This window comes from Microcebus murinus, chromosome 15, assembly GCF_040939455.1.
Source record: "Microcebus murinus isolate Inina chromosome 15, M.murinus_Inina_mat1.0, whole genome shotgun sequence".
NCBI classification, from domain to species: Eukaryota; Metazoa; Chordata; class Mammalia; order Primates; family Cheirogaleidae; genus Microcebus; species Microcebus murinus.
Window position 1 is genome coordinate 26,906,267 of NC_134118.1, and position 25,056 is coordinate 26,931,322.

The window sequence follows — 25,056 nt, forward strand, 5'->3', positions numbered from 1 at the left end:
TATTACATTGTCTGTGAGACCAGAGCCTCTAATAACCTTGCCTGTCTTGCAGATCTTAGATGTGCAGTTTTTCTCTTTGAGCTCCAGCATTGTGCCAAGTGTGAATCCAGACAGAATCAACAGAAATACCATTCTGCTACCTTGAATCACAGGACAATTCCCATGCATGTTCTATCTGGAGCGTCCTGTTGGTCTGATTGCCTGGAGGACCAAGCAGAGACAGGAAAAAAAGTTAATTCACTCTTAGAGGAGTCTGGAAGCACAGATTTTGGCAGGTTTTAAAAACAAAATTTACAGCTTTAATAAAACTGATAAAGTCATTCTAACTATTATGCAGGGAAATCTGATTTCATATTCACTGGAGATAAAATAGACACAGTGAGAGCTTCCCTAGGGCCTCTGCTGGAGACTGAAGTGACATCATCTGAAATGAACCCAAGGAATCATCTTTGGATACAGATCCAGGTGAGTTTGGGGAGATAAGGTCTAGGATTCAAGCATGAAGTGAGCAAATATGAAATAGAGTTTAAGTCAGATGGCCTTCGTGTTCTTTAGGTGTCACTGTGCATCTGAAAACCCAGAGGAAAGCAGGGCTTGGAGGGGCCTCAGCTGGCTCACAGCTCACTGGACACATTGAATCCCATGATGTCTGCTTCTAATGGGGCTACATGTTTGTTTAGTTAAAACAAGATATAAAACAATGTGCAATTTCATCTTCCTTTTTTATTTCTCCCGGTTCCAGAAAGAAGGAAATTTGTACGTAATGACAGATCACAGTCATCAAGCCCTGAATGGAGTGTCTGGTTGTGATCCATCATCATGACATCTCAGCGTTAGCAAACATGGCTAAACACGGCTGCTCACATGAATGAAATGGGAGGGGGCAAGTTTTTAGGAGGCAGACAGCCACAGGAAAAGGGACGAGGGTGGGTACTGGCGGGACACATCCTCCATCAGTTAGCAGCAGCATGAATTTCACCACAAGCACTATCAAAATTTTTTTGAGAATTAAGCTATTTTATTTAACATGGCACAGATAGTTGTCATAAAGCAAAGTTCATATATTTAGTTATCTTATGCCCTAATGTATTTTCACAGACCTCTAACTCTATAATTTTATAAATATAGTTTTCCATCTGGGAGGCCAGATATAGATAATTGCTTTTTATAAGTAACTAATTTAAAATTTTAAGAGGGTTTAGGCTGTAAACAGGCACAATTTAGTTATAACACCAAATGAAGACACTTAAACAATCTTTTTTTTTTTTTTTTTTTGAGATAGAGTCTCACTTTGTTGCTCAGGCTAGAGCGAGTGCCGTGGAGTCAGCCTAGCTCACAGCAACCTCAAACTCCTGGACTCAAGCAATCCTGCTGCCTCAGCCTCCCGAGTAGCTGGGACTACAGGCATGAGCCACCATGCCCAGCTAATTTTTTCTCTATATATTAGTTGGCCAATTAATTTCTTTCTATTTATAGTAGAGACAGGGTCTTGCTCTTGCTCAGGCTAGTTTCAAACTCCTGACCTTGAGCAATCTGCCCGGCTCCGCTTCCCAGAGTGCTAGGATTATAGGCGTGAGCCACCGCGCCCAGCCACTTAAACAATCTTGAAAGAGATTTTTTAATATTATTGTTTAGTCTTTTAAAATGGGGAATTTTAACCGAATTGATACCTCTGTACTCTTAATCATGTTTACTGTACTCTTAAATCATACTGCTTGGCAAAGTAATATAAGTATTAATGTAATTTTAAAATTCAATTAGTTGTCAACAAATTGTAATTTGCTAACCAATGCATACATTCCCCTTTAACCACCATACAATTAATCCTCCTAGAAAAAGGAACCATCTAATGTGGAAAAAAACAACGCGCAGCTTCATCTCTTCCTAAAGATTTTCAAATATTATAAGAACACAAATCCATGAAAAAACTGATTAACAATTTGACATTTCATCTTGCTTTACTAATTAGGGGATAATATAGAGAGATGTGACAAAAACAAATGTTCTTTTTTTTCCTGCTTAACATTATGCTAAGAAATGCTACAATTCTGTTTATGAGCTATTTTTAGCTTTTTTAAGTACAGGCCACAACTACGATTGTGTCAGTGAGGAGAAACGAATAACCAATCCTATGTAACTTGAAGGGAAGATGGGAGGCACAGAAAGATAAACTGCCTTTGGCTTTTAAGAGCCTAACGGTGACCCTGCAATGCCAGATTCAACAACAACACAACAAAACAAAGGCTTACAGCACTGAGCCGCCATGCCACCACACATTGTTAAGAATTCTGAAATAGGTAAGAGCTTTTTTCTTTTTCCCCTTCCTGCTTAATCTGTTTTATCTTCCTTTTGTTTTTCCTGCTTTCTGTTCTTTTGGTGGCAGGCAGTTCAAGGGTGGTCCATTGCCTGGTTCAGCTTTCTCGCAGTGATCTCAACCTTTGTTGCAATCATAGTTACATAACTTTACATCAATCGCACAACACAATTTTGCATTTTGATGAAATTCATTCTTTCCTTCAAACACAACATGCACATTTAACAATGTAACATTTACTTCTTCTTTTTTTTTTTTTTGAGACAGAGTCTCGCTTTGTTGCCCCAGGCTACAGTGAGTGCCATGGCATCAGCCTAGCTCACAGGAACCTTAAACTCCTGGGCTCAAGCAATCCTTCTGCCTCAGCCTTCCGAGTAGCTGGGACTACAGGCAAGTGCCACCATGCTTGGCTAATTTTTTTCTATATATATTAGTTGGCCAATTAATTTCTTTCTATTTGTAGTAGAGACGGGGTTTTGCTCTTGCTTAGTCTAGTTTCGAACTCCTGACCTTGAGCAATCTGCCTGCCTCGGCCTTCTAGAGTGCTAGGATTACAGGCGTGAGCCACCACACCTGGCCACATTTACTTCTAATCAACTAAGTTCTGGAAGTGAATTTTTAGAATGTCCTGAAATGGTGACTTCCCCCCAGTCTGATGCCAGGCATTTCTGCATGGAACAACTTGCTTCCAGCATCTTTCCCTTGCTTTTTAAAAATTGTAATAGAGTTAGGAGTACAAGTTGAAATCTACCACATGTATAGTGGTGAAGTCTGGGCTTTTTTACTCATCATCTGAATACTGTACATTGTGTTCCATAGATACTTTTTTTTTATTCCTCCTTTCTTTCAGTTTCCAATGTCCATTATACCATTCCGTGTGTCTTTACATAACCATAGTTTAGTTCCCACTTATAAGTGAAAACATGTGGCGTTTACTTTTTTGTTCCTGATTTAATTCACTTTGGATAATGGCCTCCAGTTCCACCCATGTTGTTGCAAAAGACATTATTTCATTCTTTCTTATAGCAGAGTAGTACTCCATGGTATATGTCTATACCACATTTTCTTTATCCACTCATTAGTTGATGGGTAGTTAATTCCATATCTTTGCAATTGTGAATTGTGCTGCAATAAACCTATGAATGCAGGTATCTTTCTTTTTTTTTTTTTTTTTTTTTGAGACAGAGTCTCGCTTTGTTGCCCAGGCTAGAGTGAGTGCCGTGGCGTCAGCCTAGCTCACAGCAACCTCAAACTCCTGGGCTCCAGTGATCCTTCTGCCTCAGCCTCCCGGGTAGCTGGGACTACAGGCATGCACCATCATGCCCGGCTAATTTTTTTATATATATATCAGTTGGCCAATTAATTTCTTTCTATTTATAGTAGAGACGGGGTCTCGCTCTTGCTCAGGCTGGTTTTGAACTCCTGACCTTGAGCAATCCGCCCGCCTCAGCCTCCCAAGAGCTAGGATTACAGGCGTGAGCCACAGCGCCCGGCCGGGTATCTTTCTGATACAATGATTTCTTTCCTTTGGGTAGATAGCCAGTAGTGGGATTGCAGGATCGAATGGTAGATCTACTTTTAGTTCTTTGAGAAATCTCCATACCGATCCATAGAAGTTGTACTAATCTCCGTTCCCACCAACAGTGTATAAGTTTTCCCTTTTCACCACATTTGCACCAACATCTATTATTTTTTGACTTTTTAACAATGGCCATTCTAATTGAAATAAGGTGGCATCTCACTGTGGTTTTAATTTGGATTTCTCTGACCAGTATCCTTTTAAATCCACATGTGTTTCCTTGCCGTACAGTTCTCTTGAGCTAAGAATGTATTAAAATTGGAAATTTTTCTTCTACAACAGTTCCAGTATTTCATGCCCTTGTGGACAGTAGGCACTCCAGAATGGTATACACAGACTTTCTCTAGACTCTGTAGACCCTAATATCTTTGGGTTCCAATTTTTGAACACCCACCATTTTTACATGAAATCTCAATCTTAATTTCATCTCTTTTCTTTCTTATCATTTTCATTACTTGATGACAGTTTAAGTTTATCAAGTGCTTGTTTTAGGGAGACAGATATTTTTAATTCCAAATTTGTCATTGGTTCATCTGGGCTTAGCCTTTTTATTGCCTCTATTTTTTGTGTTTCGATTCAGATAGTTCTTTCTTCTCAGTAGTCTTGACTTCAGGTTTGACTGGCTTGGTGACTTCTCACTATTCTGTTTACTTTTTGTACAGCCTACAATGCTTAAGAAATCAGAAAAATCAGTTGTTCTCTTAGAGCAAGACCAACCCTTTAATGCATCATGAAAGACTGGAACACCTCGGTGCTGTGCAAGCATCACTGGAATTGGCCTGGGGAGTGAAGCACTGACCAAAGCCGCAGGGTCTGGCAATGGCAAGGCCATTTCCCCCCGGTCTTATAGGTAAGGCTCAAACATCTGGCACCAAAAGAGAGTGTGTTTACCCTGTCCTAAGCACCTTTTTGACCACTGAGGCAGCTGCCAGCTTCCAAAAGTGGCCTCAAATTCTTTCACACTGTATTTTTTTCATTTAGAATGAATCTCCAAAGATCATATATCTTTGCCACTTGAGAGCTATATGGAGACTCTTAAATCAGATGAAATCTAAGTTAGTGGCTGTTTCACCAAGATTGCTAAATCCTTCTTGGGAGATAAATCAGAGAAAGGGAACATAGAGGCTTTAATTTTGATTGGTTGGCTATAAAACCAAATGGAGTCTCATTCTTCTGTGTGACTCTTAGGATTTTTATAAGGGATTGGATTATCGTTGAACCAAATTTGGGGAGAGACTGGGCAGACAGGATTAGGTGTCTGTCATATACCTCAGTTTTATTTGCAGACAATCAAGGTGGAAACATTACAAAAGCTTACTATTTAAGAGGAAGTGAAAGGATTCAAGAATTAGGCCATCTGTAAAGTATTTATAAATAGATGCATAGATATTAGGGAATTAAGGCTTATGGTTCAACTTTAGAAAGAAAACAGATGCATGAAAGATATAAGAGAGTAAAAAGTGATTGGTGAAAGGACTTAACTCTAGTTGGCACCATGATTTCCAAGTTAGCTGAGCCTATGGATATATAATTACTTGAGTCTCTAATACTCGACATCCCACTCTAGGTTCAATCACCCGTCTTTAGCTTTAGTTACTCAGCTAATCAATGAACCCTCTAGGATACTTGCCACAGAGTTAGAGGAGAGACAAATTTGAATCCAGTACGAGGGGAACTTCCCTCCCAAGTCAAAGAGTTATTGAGAGTGTCTGGTTAGTGTACTCATTAGTGCAGTGAGAAAATCCAGCGCCACACCATGTGGGAGTGTTCACTACTTTTCTTCTTCAGGACACATCATGCTGATTGATTAGTTGTTCTTTTTAATAGCTCTAGGAGGTAATTAAATGCAGTCTCTCATTTTGTTAAAGTAAAAAAAGAGGCAAAAACAGTAAGAGACTGCCTTTATACCATAGATGAAGGACACATTATCATGAGGGCACTGACTTTTTCTTTAGGCAAATAAAAAACACCTGCAGAGAGTGGTTCTGTTAGAATAGAAACTTAGTTGGAACCAACTTGAGTTAAAAGAGAAGGATGCTAAGGTCTCTTGGGACTCTATGCAGGGATTCTTCGCAGTATCTGGAGGGCAATCAGAGACTGGAGCGCTGCAGAGATGCAAGTTCACTTGGCGAACCTGTTTTATTTATCGCAGATCACTTTTCTCTATTTCCCAGTTCAAACAGTAGTTGCAAATGTATTAATTGAAGGCCCAAGAGTAAAATGCAAGGAATGAGTTGGAGATATCCATTATAAAATCCAAAAAGGTGAGAATTCTGGAGGTCTGTGGACAAGAGCATCTATGGTAGAAGAGGCTGATGTAAATTCATAAAAGGAACTTAAAATAAAATAAAACAACGATGACAAAAACCAGAAATGCCTAGATTTGAGCACCAGCATGTATTCTAATCTATTTTTATTTAATGCATTGGGGTCTGCCCACTTCCACTAGAAAAGTTTGAGAGAGATTTTGTGTCCCAGAGAAAAATAAGTCTTCATCTATGGTGAGGAAGCAAAACAACTGATCGTTGGAAGAGTGGTGTTCATGATTCTGTGATGGAAGGGTTAGCAAAGAGGCAGGGTGGGGTTTGCGTAGGAATGCAAATGAACAAAGGAGACATTTATAGAGGCTGACCTTTTTTCCCCATCAATCTGTTTCTTTCTTGTTCTTTTGCTTGGCATAATTTTATTATTAGAAGTGAAAAAATGAGATTAGAATTTTATTTTTAAAATTGATAATTAACAGTGATAGACATTCCTAAATAGTTCGGAAGTGTTCAACTTTAGCAGATTTTCCTGTGCTTAACATAAGAATCTTCCATTTGGCTACATTATTAATTTCCATTGATTCTTTCATCCAGAAGACATCATTGAGTGGTCCATATAGTGTGCGTGTCACTCTGTGCTAGATGGCACAAGGTTAGACACTGCCAGCAGAATCCAGCATTGCCCCAAGCGTTTCATCCATATTAACTCATGTAGTCCCGTGTGGATCCAGTGACACAGACACTGTTATTTTCTTATTTCTTCTGCTCTGGAAACCGAGACACAAAGAATTAAACAATTTTTCCTGGTCACGCAGGTAGGAAATAGAATATGTTTATGGCAGTACAATTCGCTATTGCAAAGATCTGGAAACAACCCAAGTTGTTTCCGTCAATCCATGAGTGGATTAATAAAATATGGTATATGTATGCAATGGAATACTACTCAATTACAAAAAACTATGGTGATGTAGCATCTCTTATGTTTTCCTGGATAGAGCTTGACCTTATCCTCCGAAGTGAGATATCACAAGAATGGAAGAATAAGCACCACACATACTCGCCATCAAAGTGGCACTAACTGATCAACATTAAGATACTCATGTGGTAGTAATACTCACTGGGGGTTAAGGGGTGGGGATGGGTAAACTCACAACTAATGGATGTGGTGAGCATCGTATTGGGGAAGGGCATGTCTCTAATCCTGGCTTGGGTGAGGCAACGTCATAACATGTAATCAAAATGTTTGTACTCCCATAATATTCTCAAATTAAAAAAATAAAATGAGGCCAGGCGCGGTGGCTCATGCCTGTAATCCTAGCACTCTGGGAGGCTGAGGCAGGCGGATTGCTTGAGGTCAGGAGTTCGAAACCAGCCAGAGCAAGAGTGAGACCCCATCTCTACTATAAATAGAAAGAAATTAATTGGCCAACTAATATATATAGAAAAAATTAGCCGGGCATGGTGGCGCATGCCTGTAGTCCCAGCAACTTGGAAGGCTGAGGCAGTAGGATTGCTTGAGCCCAGGAGTTTGAGGTTGCTGTGAGCTAGGCTGATGCCATGGCACTCACTCTAGACTGGGCAACAGAGTGAGACTCTGTCTCAAAAAAATAAAATAAAATAAAATAAAATGGAAAGATTGAAAAAAAGGAAATGGAATATGAACCTCAGCATGCACACTCTGCAGCCTTTTCCTTAACTGAGCTATCTTCTCAAAAGACTACAAATGTAAGTGTCAACAAAGAGCAGTTTACGATACACACTCAGGGAGTGGGTTTCCATAAGTAGAGAAGGCACAGGCTGATTTCCAGCTGTTCGATCTGCCCCTCTTAAGAGGATGAATGATGGAGGACTGTGAATGTTGAAGTTAACTGTTAGACAATAGCAACCCATTAGGGGATTGGAGATTTTGGAGAAGAGAAATTACCATGGTGATGCTTTAGATGGGAGGATTATTTGGTAACCCTGCAAGGCTGGTTTAGTAGAGGAGAGTAAGGGTGGGACTTCGAGTGTTAGGATCAAGGTGGGAGATCAGTTAGGACCAATCTTGCAATTAGGCTAGGTGCAAAGTGATATGGGTTTGAAAATATGATTCCAGAAGATAAAAAAAGATGTACCTTAATACATTCCTCTTTTCTCAGCTTTCCTGACTTACAATAAGCACACTTCTTTTTTCTGTTTTCTTTCCCTGTGAGAGTTTCCCAAGGCAACAAAAGAGTCATGTTTTGTGTTTGATTTTTGAATGTTAATCAGACTATGTCTTGCTGTTTATGATTTGAAAAGTAGCCCTTTGGGGCAAATGAAAGCATGATCCTCAGTCTATGCTGTTGTTTACAGTAGATCTTGTGCAGTAGCATTCATAGAATCGCTTCTATGATGTTTGACACACTCTGGATGTTTAAACATAAGCAAAGCCTTTTGAAGACCTCACGTGATGTGGATTAGTTTCCAGAAGTGACAGGCTGTGATACAAGCTCTCAAGGAATTACATAACAGGGAGGTGTGTCTTAAGCTTTTTCCACTTCTGCCCTTTATATGAAAGGATTACCCTCTTGGGGAAAGTCTTAATGCCTTTATATATCCTTCAGTGCTTTTTTTTTTTTTTTTTTTTTTGAGACAGAGTCTCGCTTGTTGCCCAGGCTAGAGTGAGTGCCGTGGCGTCAGCCTAGCTCACAGCAACCTCAAACTCCTGGGCTCAAGCAATCCTGCTGCCTCAGCCTCCTGAGTAGCTGGGACTACAGGCATGCGCCACCATGCCCGGCTAATTTTATATATATATTAATTGGCCAATTAATTTCTTCCTATTTATAGTAGAGACGGGGTCTCGCTCTTGGTCAGGCTGGTTTCGAACTCCTGACCTCGAGCAATCCGCCCGCCTCAGCCTCCCAGAGTGCTAGGATTACAGGCGTGAGCCACCGCGCCCGGCTCCCTTCAGTGCTTTATATTGAGATTTGTATGGCTTGACTTTTGTTAGTAGTTCTAACTAGACCCTATTGTACTGTGTGGTTCTCTATGTTCTTTCATGGACTTTACCCGGCTTCTTTTAAAAACGAGTTGTCCTGAAGGCATTTTGGTAAGTGAAATAAGCCAGACACAAAAGTACAAATACTGTATGAGTGCACTTGTATGAGGTACGTAGAGTAGTCAAATTCATAGAGACAGAAAGTAGAATGGTGGTTGCTAGGGCCTGAGGGGAGGGGAGCATGGAGAGTTATTGCATAATAGGTACACAGTTTCAGATTGGGATGATAGAAAAGTTCTAGAGATAGATATTTGTGATGGTTGCGCAACAGTGTGAATCTATTTAATGCCACTGAACTATACTCTTAAAAACGTTAAAATGATAAATTTTATGTTTATGTGTATACACCCACACACACATACACATTTTGAGAGACAAGGTCTTGCTCTGGCACCCAGGCTGGAGTGCAGTGGCACGATCACAGCTCACTGCAGCCTTAAACCCCTAGGCTCAAGTGATCTTCCCACCTCAGCCTCCTGAGTAGCTGGGATTACAGGCATGCACTGCCATGCCTAGATAATTTTTTTATTTTTTGTAGAGATAAGGTATTGCCATGTTGCCCAGGCTGGTCTTGAACTCCTAGCCTCAAATGATCTTCCCGCCTCAGCCTCCCAAAGTGCTGGGATTATACGCATGAGCCATGATGACTGGCAGTTATCTATACTTTTATCACAATAAAAAAAAATAAGTAAGTCATCCTAACTTACCTTATCTTCCACTGTGGGACTGATTAGTTGGTGGGTCGGTTTAAAGGATCTCACTAGTGATGCTATACTGCTTGAAATTTCTTTTTATTTTTTTTAAATGGGCACTCTATAAGCATTCATTAAACATGAATCAGATCCTCCCACTCTCATCCAGGTAAATTATTGATCCTCTTTGTCTAGAACTGCATTTCATAAGCCGTACTTTCCTGAAGCTTAAATCTACAAGGTATTAAAGATGTCATGAAAAGAAGGAATAATTGAAAGAATTATAGAGCTTGAGAAATTGAGAGTTAAAAATACTAAAAATGTTAATTTACCACCAAACATCTCAGAGATTTTAGCGTGCATACAACATTTTCAAGAAAAGAGCATAGTATGCACATTTCTTAAAAATTTCCACACAACTACTTTGTAACAGATAATCTTTTGAGATTGGAATTTGTTGGAAAATAGTTTGGGGAATAGATGGTCTACAGAATACAGTCCAACTATTTAGTATGACTTCCAGACTTCTAGCATCTTCCATGATGACTTCAACTAAACTTCCTGCCTTTTATCACATTTTCCTCCTATCATATTCCATTTCTCAATATTTTCTGAAGGTCATTTGCACTCTTGGCTTTCCATGTACTTGCTCAGGTTCAGCCCGATGTGCCCTCCTCTCATTTTTATCCTTCTGAAACACTTCACTTTGTTCACTTCAAAGTTTTACCTGGTCTTTTAAGTGTAAATGAATTACTCTTCTGTAATCACTTATAGCAAATGTCTTTTTCTTTTTTTTTTTGCATTAGTGCATAGATTAGCTAATTATATCAGCAATGATGGCATTCTACCTTGTACTCTCATTAATTGTTCACAAGTCTCTCTTGTCTACTAAATGTTAAGTTTCATGAGTTCAAGGTAAGGCACTATGTCTTATTTATCTTTGCATTTTCCACAGTCTGTTGTTATTCATATCAAATAGGTGCTCAATATGTACATATTTATAAACTTGAATTTAATTACTAAGCAGCACCTATGATGTATAGAACTCTGAGCCAGGTTTAATGGGTAACACTGAAAATATTAGTCACAGTTTCTGTTCTAAGAGGTCGAAGACCGGTATATACAGACCTGAAGTAATTTCAGAAAAATTATAAAGTGAAAAAGCTAGTGCAAATTGTGGAACATAAATAGAATATATGAATGCTGGAGTAGTGAACAACTGAAAGTTAGTGTAAGCTGGTTGAAAGTAAAGATATCATTTGAGCTGAGTTCTAAAGAAGTGGTGGACATGGCTTGGTGAAGAGGAGCAGAACTGCTGTGTTTGCCTGTGTTATCATTCTGCTTTATGTCCTTATCACTTTTATCATTGTCATCAGTCACCATTCCTATCACCAAGAATTGTGCTACCTGTTAAACTTTACTCATCTACTTAGAGCTACTGGCACTTCCAGGGTTCAGTAAGATGATCCCTGTAGAAGTACTGTACTCCCGCATCTCATTGGTGGTGTTATTTTCTTCTTTGATCCTGGGGTTGGCACAGAAATGACAAAGAGAAAACAATGGAGGAGTTTTTCTACTCTAATAAGTCAGTCATAGTATTAATGTATCAGCCACAAGATGGCTGTGATACAACCATTATTTCATGAATCATTAGCTTGACGTGAGGTTTAATGCCATGTTGATGCTATATTTTGGTGGCACAAATATTCATAAGCTTTTTGCTACTTTAGTATTATTTGCTTAAATAATTTCGACTTTTAAGACTCCAACAACGTTTTCACAAGTCTTGCTTTATGGAAGCCCACTGAAGGGGGCACTGCTAGCCCCCTCAAATTATTTCTCAATGACCTGGCCTTTGCAGGTACGTGTGGACAGTCCTGCCATTGCTGGCAAGTGGGAAGGGGAAGGCGTGATGTCCAATGTGCCACTGGCTAGGTCAGTAGCAGGGGAGACTGATTTTGGTAGCCCCACTGGTGACGCTTCAAAAGGAAAAATTGTTTTAAAAATTAATGTGCCCAGTTGACTGAATGGCATCATAGAAATAATGGGAATATTTAGGCTAGATAAAAGGGATGTGAAAGACACGATTTCATGTGAAGGACTAGCTACCTCATTCCATAAACTTCCCACAGTCAACTTTCCCAAACGGGGCATGTGTTTCACCTACAAGATGAAAGGCCAGGTGAGCTTACCCTTGTGCACATTCAGTATAAGAAAGAAAGCCAGCCTTTCTTCGACAAGTACAAACCACTAACATTCTCTTTCACTGGAATACTTCTTTTGAATGAGATATTGAGCTACTGCATTTAAACAAATAATGCATGGGAAGATGCTTTGTAAGCAGTAGAGTAATTCCCAACAGCAGTGAATACTATTTTATGCATCATGACTTACTTTCAATGCTCCATTATATATGTGAATGCTTTTATTTTCATTATTTGAAGCAATTTCTTCCATTGGAATTTAGATCTTGCTTGCATGGATTTGAAAAGAAGATTTTCTACTATTATTTGATACAGCTGAGAAAACATTGGCTAGTGTGTGAGTTGTGATCAGAGTATAGGGAAGGATGTGATACTCTTTTTCAATTGCTAGGGTTTCTACTACCACAGAGCAAATGCCAAAGCCTTCATTTCAGAGCACCTTTGCAGTGAGCGAGTGTGCAAAATAATGGGAGAGATTTTAAAAAAAGAAACCGGAAGAGAGTGGCTACAAGCAAAATGTATATAATCGAGTGAATTTGGCACTTTTGTTGTTCTTGCCCATATAAATGATGTTAGAAGTAACTCTAGTTTCAGATACTTATATTTAATCCTATTCTATATGCTTATGAACTGTGATTTTATCTTGAGATATTACTTGCTGAGCTCTTAATTTATTTCTCCCCAGTCTATCAGAGACATCCATATTGCTCCAGGGAGAAGTAGGAATGTCATAAAAGGAATTAAAAGAAGAGTTAGTGTTGAGTTCTCTTGATTTCCAAAACAGGGTTTTGAAATTCAAAAGAGGAGGATTGAAGGATGTAGAAAACAGAATTTACACCATAAAAGTAGCTGAAAGAGACTAGACAAGGAAGGAGTTGCCCTGGAGTAGGGTTGCCTCTACTCTGCCCCTGGTGGGGAGCTAGAAGAATGCATAAGGTCAGTTTCGGAAGACTTCAAATAAAGGGTCAGCCAATGCTGGAAGCCAAGCCAATGCCCCAAAGACTACAGATTGCCTGCTAAGAGAGTACTGCATGCTGCCTGAGGGAAAGTGTGACAGGGGTCTATCTTATTCCTGGGGGTCTTTTCACAAGCAGTTGTATGCATGTGGCTCATTTATTTTGCAGAATGATGTCAGGCTGTATTTAAACTGAACCATGTGGATACCATCTTATCCTCCTTCAAATGGCCTATTACAAACTCCAAAGTTGAGTAATTTGCCTAAGGGAGTCCAGCCAGTAATTCTATTGCTAGGATTCCCCCCTAGAATTCAAAACCAGGCAGGCTAACCCAGGCATGGAGCTTTTAACCCCTATGAAGTATAGAGAAATCTAAGAAACTGAGCAACAAGAACTGTCATCAGTGAATGTTGAAAACTGTGACAGTCTTTATCCTGAACCGAACAGCCTGCTGCTTAGAAAGGATATTTTCTATTAGTCATGATCTTGTGAAAAATGACAAATCTTTATTTTATTTATATTCAGAATAGCTGCCCTCATGCCTTATTCATATTCTAACTTAAATTATTGTCAGTCTTCTATTTTGTGCCCTTCTCTGAGGCTTGGGTTTTTCACCTGTAACATTAGAATGAAACACCTACCCTACAGGGATACAAGGACCAAATCAGATAACATGTCAAATGTGAAAACACTTAGCATAGTATCTGATACATATAAGACCTAGGAAATTTTAGTTATCTTCTCAAAAAAAAAAAAAAAAAGAAAATGTTTCTAGGACTGTTTAACATGTATTAGCCACATAAAAAGGCCAGATACCTGAATAAAATATATATTATTTCTATTTGATGGCCACTCTTCTTTATTTACATTAGAAATCTACACAAAGGCATGTGTTCTATCTAGCATGCTGATTCTGTTGAGTTTCCAAGGAGGGATTTCAGTTCTTTCACAGATGGGAATGAAATGGGAGACAGAGAAAAGCTCATCAACATGACCCTTCATGGACCTCACTTTAGAGGAGCTAGGGTACAGGTACGCCATCCAGCCCTAACCACAACCTTGAATCTCTGACCCGAAGACTGCCAGAATCATCAATCAGCACACAACCCAATGCCTCTCTTTGAGGAGTTTGTATTTTGAGTTCGAAACTCACTCCCAAGCCCTCATATTTGATTCATCTAAAATTGATTTGCCTTTATAAAGTCTTTCTTCTTAAAAGTCCTTTTCTTTTCTTTTCTTTTCTTTTTTTTTTTTTTTTTTTTGAGACAGAGTCTCATTTAATTGCCCAGGCTAGGGTGAGTGCTGTGGAGTCAGCCTAGCTCACAGCAACCTCAAACTCCTGGGCTCAAGTAATCCTGCTGCCTCAGCCTCCCGAGTGGCTGGGAATACAGGCATGAGCCACCATGCCCGGCTAATTTTTTCTATATATATATTAGTTGGCCAATTAATTTCTTTCTATTTATAGTAGAGACGGGGTCTCGCTCTTGCTCAGGCTGCTTTCGAACTCCTGACCTCGAGCAATCTGCCCACCTCAGCCTCCCAGAGTGCTAGGATTACAGGCGTGAGCCACTGTGCCTGACCAAAAGTCCATTTCTTTTAAGAATTTTATCTTCACTTATCTTTTTGGGGTTTCAGAATTCAAGAGACTAACAGAGGAGAAACTATTATTTGATGTTATATAGGGAATTAAGCAGAGTTCTTGCTCTTTCCAAAGGTAGCATAGAAATCACAGAAGTTTAGTGCTACTCATCAGGGCATTTCAGGGGTGAAGAAGCAGACCATTGTGTGTACCTTAATTTTTTTTTCTGCTTAATTAGAATAATTACTTTTCATTACCTGCTGCCTAATTCAACTTTCCTAAAATTCAAGGCCCATATTAATCTAATTTAGCATGATAGCTAAATTTGTTAGAAAATATTTCTTATTTAGTCTTGATAAGGTCTTTGCAATTGTCATATTGTGGATAATGCAGTGGGAATAATTTTGTTTTAAAATTGACCTAGAGTCCCATCACCTTTGTTGTTATTGGTGATGATAACAAACTGCTATTAAATTCCAGTATTCTGAAAGATTGCTAAAGTGACTGAGCATCTGTTAGCTTGAGCTATTTCTCCCTAGGGCATCAATTTGAGAGCAACATTTTTGTAACCTAATTTTGGCTGGTGGCTTAGCTTGTTTTGTGCTGCTATAACAGAATACCTGAGACTGGGTAATTTATAGAGAGGGGAAATTTATTTCCTTATAGTTCTAGAGGCTGAGAAGTCCGATATCGAGGTACCAGCATCTGGTGAGGGCCTTCTTGCTGTGTCATATGGTGGTAGAAAATATCACTTGCAAGGGAGAAGAGAAAGAGAGAGAGAGGGTGTTAAACTCATACTTTATAACAAATCCACTTCTGCAATAATGGCACTAATCCATTCATGAGGGAAGAGCCTTTGTGACCTGGTCACTTCTTAAAGGTCTCACATTTCAACACTACTGCACTGGGGGTCACATTTCCAACGTGTGAACTTTGGGGGACATGTTTAAACCACAGCACTTGGATATCCATGTTTATTGAGACAGGAGTATCAAACACTGATACAAATTTTTTTCTTCATGTGAACACATTCCGAAATAGTTTACATTCTTTTCCCAACATTCTGCCCTGCGTTAGGCACCTACAAGGATGCTGGTGAGGGAAACGAGAATCTCCTATATTTTATTGGAATAAAAAGAGACAAACCTTCCAGGGGAGGAGAAAGGCCTAGCATTGATAGTATTTTCATATTATTTTGCCTCAAGCCCTTCCAGAAATAAAGAATTCAAACTGTTAAAGATGTTCAAAGCATGATGCTAATCCAAGGTGAGGAAGGGCATGTCTGATCTCTGTGCTGCCAATAGCTAATCATGGATTTGCTTATCATGAATGTACTAATGTAGGAAGTAAGAACCTGATCTGTTCAAATTTTGCTAAGCATATAAGAACTAGCTCACATCTTTGAATAAAAGCCCAGTCTCCCTTTGATAAGATTGTGTAGACAAATGTGAAACAGAGCTTTTTTTCAAAAAAATAAAAGTAGAGATACCGTAAAGACTTCAGATATATCACTGATGTGCTTCTGGACTTTTCTATCAATAGCATCACTAGAATTAATTGCTTATATACTAGTACACTGCCATCCCCTCAGTCAACCTACCTGCATGTTAAAATCATTTGTCTTGACAGTAACAAATAGTTATTTTAGTATTGTTTGCTGTACTAGTGCTCAGGACAACTTTTCTACCAATTACTAAATATACCAGTTAGAATATTTCCTTCATTTTTGAGTTTTGAGGTAGCTGTAATTATATTTTCTTTTATTTCAGAGTGTCTCAAAATTGAAACAGTTTGTCTTCCTACGACCTAGCTTCTTGTTTACTTTTGGAGACAAGTTTATAATGTGGAGGAATTCACAATGCCTTGGATAAAATGTGCAGCTATTGTTTTCACTGAGAAGGTTGCAAGTACTTGTCTTATATTCCAGTTTATTTAGGGATTTATTTTCTTTTGTATGGAGGAAAAGGGAGTGAATTAGGGCACTAGAATGGGAATTTAAAAAATTGTGATTATTCTTTTCTCAAACATTAAATGTTTACTACAGATTTTCATCTGCACATTCCAAGTGTTTCTCTGTCATTTATGTATCTTTTACACTCTTAAATAGTAAGCTAAGGCTCTCCTTATGCAAATGAAGAACCTAAGGAGTAGAAATACTGACCAGTCCAGGGCCAGAGACTGAAAGGTGGGAATTAGCTTAAGTCTTTATATTTCCACATGTTGAACTTCACTCGGTGGGCAATGCTGACCCTTGCTCCTATTAATTCATTGACCCCATATTATTCCATAAAAAATTATTTAAGAAAATTTTGATTTGAGAATGTGAAGATGTTATATGACCATCTCTAGCAAACTACACCATTTTTCTTCCTCTAACACTTATGCTTCCTTGCAGTTTTTCACTTTTGCCAGCCAGCAAACTATTCACAAAGTTCCTCCAGTGGGTGGGAAGCTCTTAGAATTCAAAGGGAAATAAAGATTCATAAAACATTGTTCTTGCTTGGAAGATATTTTTTGGGGGGTGGTGGTGAGGAGATATTAGGCAGCCACTCTAGACTATTAGAAAGTCATTTAGTTACTATTTGATTAAATACCATGTCAGTGACATAGAGACTTCATGTTATTGGTGAACCTTCAGAGAGAGGGTTGTCCATAGCTGGAGCAGCTGGGATATAGGACCTTTTTGGAGCTTTAGATGCAGCTTAAGTGTGGGTTAAAGAACATTAAAATGGAACTGAGGAGACTTTGGCTCTTACTCTAGACTTGGCCTTGGTCAAGTAAAAGAATCACCCTGAATCAGTTTCCTCATCTGTAAACTGAAGAGCTTGGATATAGTTTAGAGTCTATCTAGATCACAATGCAATTATCTGGGCAGGTAGGGCTCCTTGTAGTAGGCATCTTCTATGATGGATGCCAGTGATTCCTACCTCCTGCTATTCATGGCAACATTGAGGAGTGCCACTTTCACAATTAGATGTTTAATATTTACGTGAAATATTGGTACTTCTTTTCTTGCTAGCAGACTCTCTCTATTGCTTTCTTGACTTGAACACTTTAATAAAGCATGATGCTGTATTGGAGGGGCCCCTAAGCAAGGAACTGAGGGCTTCCTCCAGACAAAAACCAGGAAAGAATTGAGACCTTCAGTCCAACAGCCTATAAAGAACTGAATGCTGCCAGTGACCTCCAAGCAATCATGGAAGGCAACTTCCCTAGTTGAGACCACAGATGAGACCACAGCCCTTGGGCGAAAACTTTGATTACGGTCTTGTGAGAGATCATGAGGGAGAAGACCCAGGTAAGCACATCCAGATTACTGTCCCACAGAAATTATGAGATAATGAAGAAGTATTGTTTTAACATACCATGTTTTAGGGGATTACATATATTCAGCAATAGATAATGAACACACTCCTTTAATTAAAAATTATTGTTCAATATTACAAAATGCTGCTTATTTATTATGGAACTAAGACAATGTAGATAAGCAATAGGGAAAGCATCTATTATGTCTCTACCTGGAAATAATCCCTGTTCAACCTAGATAAATCTGTTATCCCTTGCTAAACCTACCAGACCTTCTTCAGTGTGCACACGGGGTATGGTTTTGTTTTTTCATGCATTTGCTGTTGTCTGATTTCTCTCAGGAATTTCTTAAAATTACTGTTCCATTGATGATACTTTTAGAGTGTTGGGATTTGGACTCAACTGGAAGGCAAATTCTTGTACTTGGTTCTTAATTCATAGCTGGTGCTTTCTTTTCCTAGATGTCTTCTCTCTTGGGTTCAAGGGCAAGTGGGTTGAGCTTTTGTCCTGCCACTTTAGGTTCTTCTTCTCAGTTCAGACCAGGTGTGGTATTCCAGTCTCAATTGTTGGCTTTTCCTTTTATGTTAGCCTCTTAAACATGAGGGCTTTGTATTTGGACCTTTCCTGCCTGGTCTAAACCTGTGCATTCTCAAGGTTTTTCTAGCCTACAGGTATAGGTTAAACAAATATCTTCTGGGAGTATGAACCACTGCTGGAATGGGAGATGATTTTAGGGAGTTCAATTAACTCATATTGAATCCTATGATGAGAACATCATGTTCCGTTTCAATGTTTTTCCTATTCAGATCACATCATTAGGTGTGAAACTTGAATATCTCTGTCATCTTTGCTAATAACTCTTGGTGACAAAGTGAATATAGTCTTCAGGAGCAGAACTTTTGATATATAAAAGTAGAATTCATTAATAATAACATTGTATTTATTTTTGTTAATTTTTATTTAAGGCAATTGATTCTGACTTTCTGGTGAAAGTAGTAATATAAGTCTTTATTTAAAAATAACTTTGTTAAAGTAAAGAAAAACAAATCTATTTAAAGAAAAACTTTAGGCAAGTAATAGTGTATGAAATACACAGGTGGAGAAAATCATGAAGGTAGTAAGTATGAAATGAACATGATTGGAGTTTGATAAATAGTGCAATAGAGATCTAGAATCCAACCACGTGTCTTTAGTTCTCGATTGATTCATTTAATGATTGTCAATGAACTGAATATGGATTTTGAAATCCACACTATGAATCTTGGTCATAGAAGAAGTTATCGGAATGCTGTTAGACATAAGAGCATTGGCTTAGAAATGATCACACTTGGGTTTCCCAAAGTGCCTCAGTGTCAGATTCTTTTTCTTGTGATGCTCTAAATCAGTGATTCTCATACTTTAGGGTGGGGCTTGAGATTCACATGGAAGGCTTTCTAAAACACAGATCACTGCCCCATATCTCCTGGAGTTCCTATTCTATAGAGCCTGAGAATTTGTTTTTCTAACAAGTTACTAGTGATGCTTATGTTACTGAGCTGTAGACCACATTTGGTCTAAGCTGGGCCTTAGGAGAATCACTTATAACATCTTTGGAGTTCATTTAAAAGGAAGGTTTTGACTAAATAGCATAGAGTCATAGAGTTTTACAACTGGAAGCAAATGGTCCTGTGTTTACTAAAGCATGGTATGTTTTCCACTGAGGGTCTTTGGAAAGACTTAGATGCTATACAAAAAGGATGCTATTTTAATTTTAATTTGTTTATATTAAGGTATACTAGAAAACATGATTCATCAAACCTGTGATTTTGCTGCTTTACAATGAAGCTTAATGTGAATCAATATAAAATTATTGAGTAAATAGTAATACGGGTTTTTCTTATATTGTGATGGTGAATAAGAGTAATTGGAATTAGGAAATAAGAGTAATTGGAATTAGATGGAATTAGGAAACTCCGACTGAAGCTAATTACTCTGATGATTTCTAAAGCCATGTCTCCTAAACAGATCTGCCTCCTAAACTTTAGTGTCAAATAACAATAGTCTAATTGATATATTCTAAAATCTATCCTTTCCATGGTTTTCATTTAGGCCTTCAATTCTTCTCCTTCTTTTTTTTTTCTGCTCAAGACTTTTTGTTTCTTTTTTTTTAAATTGACAAATAAAAATTTTACATATTCATTGTGTACAACATGTTGTTTTGAAATATGTATACATTGCTGAATGGCTACATTGAGCTAATTACCATATGCACTACCCACATATTTTTTGTGTGCGTGGTGAGAAAACTTAAAATCTACTCTCTAATTTTCAGTTTGCAAGAATATTAACTATATATATACACATATATAATCACCATGTTGTACAATAGATCTGTTTTTTTATGATGCATTCTATATTTTATTTAAGAGATACTTAATGAACACTAATATGTTAGGCATTGTGCTAGGCTATGAGGATTTAGACAGATGGGGCTCAGCCCTTCAGAGGGAGAGATAAACAAAAGAACAACCAACCTACAAATAAAATAATAATAAGTGGCAATCATTGCTACATAAAACATTGAAAAGGTTATGTGAGTATTTGAGAGGCATCTGTGAAGGCATGCATACCCGAGGCCTCTGTAAAGAGCCAGTGTTAAATATCTAAGGGAGAAGGTGACCCCAGCAGAGGGAACGCAGGCCCTGAGGTGTTAAGGACTTAGGAGATATGGTATGAATTTAGAGAAGGAGAAAAGATCCAGTTTATAGGGCCTTGTGTGCCATGTTAAAGGATTGGGATTTTAAGCTAAGGGCACTAGGAAGATGTTGATGAAGATAAAACAAGCAAGAGAAAGATATGATCTGATTTATGTTTTTAAAAGATGGCCTGGGAGTGAGAATATAGGCAAGCAGGAGTGGAAGCAGAAAGCCCAGTTAGGGAGTTACTATGGTCATTCAGGAAAGAGAGCAGATGAACCCTTGGGAGGGTGGTGATTATTGAGGTGAACAGAGGCTACAGTATGAATGTGTGCTCCCCCCAATTTCATATGTTGAAATCTGATCCTTAATGTGATAGTATTAAGAGGTGGGATATTTAGGAGTTGATCAGATCATAAGGGCAGAGCTTCATGAACAGGATTAGTGCCCTTATAAGGGAACCTGAGGGAACATGTTTGGCCCTTCCACCATGTGAGGAAGCAGCGAGAAGGTGCCGTCTATGCACCAGAAAGTAGACCCTCACCAGACACCAAATCTGCTGGCACCTTGATTTTTGATTTCCAGCTTTCAGAACTGTGAGAAATAAATGTTTGTTGTTTATAAGCCACTCAGTCTGTGGTTTTTTGTTATAGCAGCGCAAACAGACAAGACAAGAGCCCACATTTTAGATGTATTTTAAGGTAGGACAACTAGAACTTGCTGACGTGTAGGATTTGAGGAGGAAAAAAGTGAGTTTCAGATGACTTCTAGCTTAGGTTTGAGTGGCTGGGTGGATGGTGAACCAGTTCCTGGGATGGGGCTGACTGGCGTGATGACCAGGGTTTCAGCACAGAAGACATCAAAGCAAGAACTCGGTGCAGCCCCAGACATCGAGATCTTCGGATCCTGATCTGCTAAGAAACTCTTGGTTCTCTCTGCAGCCCAAGGACTCGACTCCCTGTAGAACATCACTGTAATCCTACCTCAGTCACCTCAAACATCTCCCCTAACAAAACCCACCCACCCATCCTTACGATGCTTAGAGGTAGAAAGGCTTGGGTTGAACAGTGTTAGGAAGCAGTGAACCAACCCAAATATCAACTCTCTCCCTTCTTTTTGTTTGATTATTTGTTTATTTTTGTTTTTATTATTATCATTTTTATAATTATTAATATATAATCTTGTTCTCTCCACTTGGAATACCTCATCCCTGGGACACCTTTTCCTCATGTCCACTTCTCAGCCTAGGAACTTTTATTTGTTCTTTAACAACTCAACTAAGATGTCACCTCCTCTGAGAAGCCTTGCCACATCCCACCTCCCCAAACCTCCAACCCTCTAGGATCCCACAAAAATTTGCTCAGATTTCTATTATAGCCCAAGTTATATTATAAAGTGTTCATTTTCATACCTCCTTCTTGTACTAAATTCAGAACTCCTCGAGGGCAAGGACTATGTCTAATTATTCCTTGTGGTTCCAGTGCTTAGCTCAGCTCATTGTAGGTGCTCAGGGAAAGTGAGATTGAATGAATCAATCATCACACCTTGAAGACCCTCTGTCTTACCAGGTACCATGCTAAGAGATGTAAAGTTAAAAAGAGCTGGCCTTTGGCCCCTTGAAGTTCATAAACAAATTGAGGATGTGTTCCTATCTTTCAATTCTACATTATAGAAACCCAACACAAATTAGCTTAAGAGGAAAAAAATAATGTGGGCAGGGGACAGAATTTATTTGTCCTAGGCAAGTTACTTCTATTAATAGTTTCAGTAAGAGCTGAATCTAAGATCCAAGGGTTTCCAACAATGTTATCCTCCAGATTAGGTCTGTTTCTATAACCTGCTCTTGGATGGCTTAATCCTCAGAAATTTTTTTTCCATGTGAAAGCCCCTCACAGCTCCATGTTTACATCCAATTGTAACAAAACCAGAGCTTTTTATGCCAATGGTCCTAGCAAAAGTCCTAGGAGTAATTCTCAATGCTTTTAATTGAGTCACCTGCCCTTTACTGAACCCATTATATTAACTCTGAATAGGCCTGTGTCACATGCCTACCTCTGGATTTGGAAGTTAGGTTGATCTCATCCAAATCACATGGATTAAAAGTAAGGGAAAGTTGTTCACCAGAGGAAAATCAAGTTGCTATTACTAAAAGGAGGAGAAGATATCAGGCAAGCAAAACCAATACATGTCCTCCATAGAGGAGATTTCTTATACATCAGTAATTATATGGTAAGGCTAGGAGTGATGCCTATCTTAAGTGCCCACAGCCAAAGATTAGGTAGGAGAAATGGATTGCTTTAAGGACAGCTGTCCACAAACACCTTCTAGGAGGAAGCCTATGAACTAGGCCTTTTGGATAGGTAGGATTATGGTAGGTGAAGAGGAGGAGGCCTTTTGGATATGTGGAAAGGCATGAACAAAGGCAAGGAGGTGAGGATCCTTTGGAGGTTTTCCAAGTTTGCTGGGAACTTTTGGGAATTAAGTTTGGAACTTTGGTTGGGGGCTAGATCTATACATAGTCTAATAAATGCTAATCCTTTATGCAGATTGCTTCCATATATGATCTCAGAAAAGAGTAATTTTGGCAGGCACCAGGAGTAGGATTATTCTTCCCATGTTACTGATGGGACAAGTGAGGTGCCTGCTAAGATGTCACCCTCTTGTGTCCAGAGACAGAACAGCACAAGAAGCTCAATTTTTTCCTGCCAGCCCAGGACTATGCCCCCTGCCCCCTCATACGCAGTAGAAATAAACTTTAGGGTTGGAAATTACCAAGACAGCAGCTGTGGCTCAGCCTCAGGGCCAGCCTGAGGACACCTTTGGAGGAATATGTGGGAACAACCATATAGGCAGAAAGAAAGTATCTGACTTGCATAATGGCTAAGAGCAGAGACTCTGGAGTCAGACCTGGTTTTGATTCTCAATTTCATGAGTTATGCCTTGGGCATATTATATAACTTCTCTAAGTTTTAGTTTCCTCATCTGTAAACAAGGAAAAGAACAAAACCTATCTTATAGGATGGTTCATGAGGTCTGAATGAGGTATTGCATATTAAGAATTTAGCACTCTCTTCCTCATCCAGTTTGATCTCCTCTTCCTTGTCCGGTCGGTCTCATCTCTTCCTTGTCTGGTCTGGTATCCTCTTTCTTGTCTGGTCTCATCTGGTCTGATCTCCTCTTCCTCTTCTGGTCTCATCTGGTCTGGTGTCTTCTTCCTCACTTGGTCCAGTTTCCTCTTCTAGTCTGGTCTGGTCTCTCCTTCTTTGTCTGGTCTCATCCAGTCTGGTGTCCTCTTCTGGTCTGGTCTCCTCTTCCTGGTCCAGTCTCTTCTCCTCTTCCTTGTCTGGTCTCATCTGGTCTTGTCTCCTCTTCCTTGTCTGGTCTGGTGTCCTCTTCTGGTTTGGTCTCCTCTTCTTTGTCTGATCTGGTCTCCTCTTTTTTGTCCAGTTTCATCTCTTCTTCCTTGTCCAGTCTCATGTCCTCTTCTGGTCTGGTCTCCTCTTCCTTGTCTGGTCTTGTCTCCCCTTCCTCGTCCGGTCTCATCCAGTCTGGTGTCCTCTTCTGATCTGGTCTCCTCTTCCTGGTCCGGTCTCATCTCCTCTTCCTCATTTGGTCTCGTCTCCCCTTTCTCATCTGGTCTCTTTTCCACTTCCTCGTCTGCTCTTCCTTGTCTGCTCTGGTCTCCTCCTCTGATCTGGCATCCTCTTCCTCGTCCAGTCTCATCTCCTCTTCCTTGTCTGGTCTCATCTGGTCTTGTCTCTTCTTCCTTGTCTGGTCTGGTGTCCTCTTCTGGTCTGGTCTCCTCTTTTTTGTCCAGTTTCATCTCCTCTTCCTTGTCTGGTCTCGTCTCCTCTTCTGGTCTGGTTTCCTCTTCCTTGTCTGGTCTCATCTGGTCTGGTCTCCTCTTCTTTGTCTGGTCTCATCCCCTCTTCCTTGTCCGATCTGGTCTCCTCTTCCTCATCTAGTCTTGTCTCCACAATAGATCTCTTGAACTTATTCCTTCTATCTAACAGAAATTTTGTATCCTTTGAGCAACATCTTCCCCCATCTCCCCCTGATCCTCAGCCTCTAGTAACCACCTTTCTACTTTCTATTTCTATGAGTTCAGACCTTCAATATTTTTTCCTTAGTCATGGTAAATGCTTACTAATCGCCTCTCCTCTTCCACTCTCTCCATCTTTCACACTGTTTCCAGTGGCATCTGTCTAATACACAAATTGCACCATGTTACCCTCATGCCCACAATCCATCAATGGCTGCTTAGTGCCTTAAAGTTCAAATTCCTTAGCATTTTACACCACCCATCTGCCTTCTACCATCACTTACTCTTCTCCCAGTTTTATCCTAAGCTTGGCTTTGCTAACCTATTGTACATGTTCTAGACTCCCCTTGCCCAGGCCCCAAGCCTTTGCATATACTCACTCTCTGAAGCAAAGGCCAGTCCTGCCCAACTCTTACTTAGTCTTCG

General features: G+C 39.4%; 1 pseudogene; it reads right to left on the minus strand.

Moving 5' to 3' along the window:
- Positions 1–2,328: 2,328 nt before the first annotated feature.
- Positions 2,329–24,335, minus strand: LOC105854939 (cysteine and histidine-rich domain-containing protein 1-like; annotated as a pseudogene).
- Between the last annotated feature and the right edge of the window lie 721 nt (positions 24,336–25,056).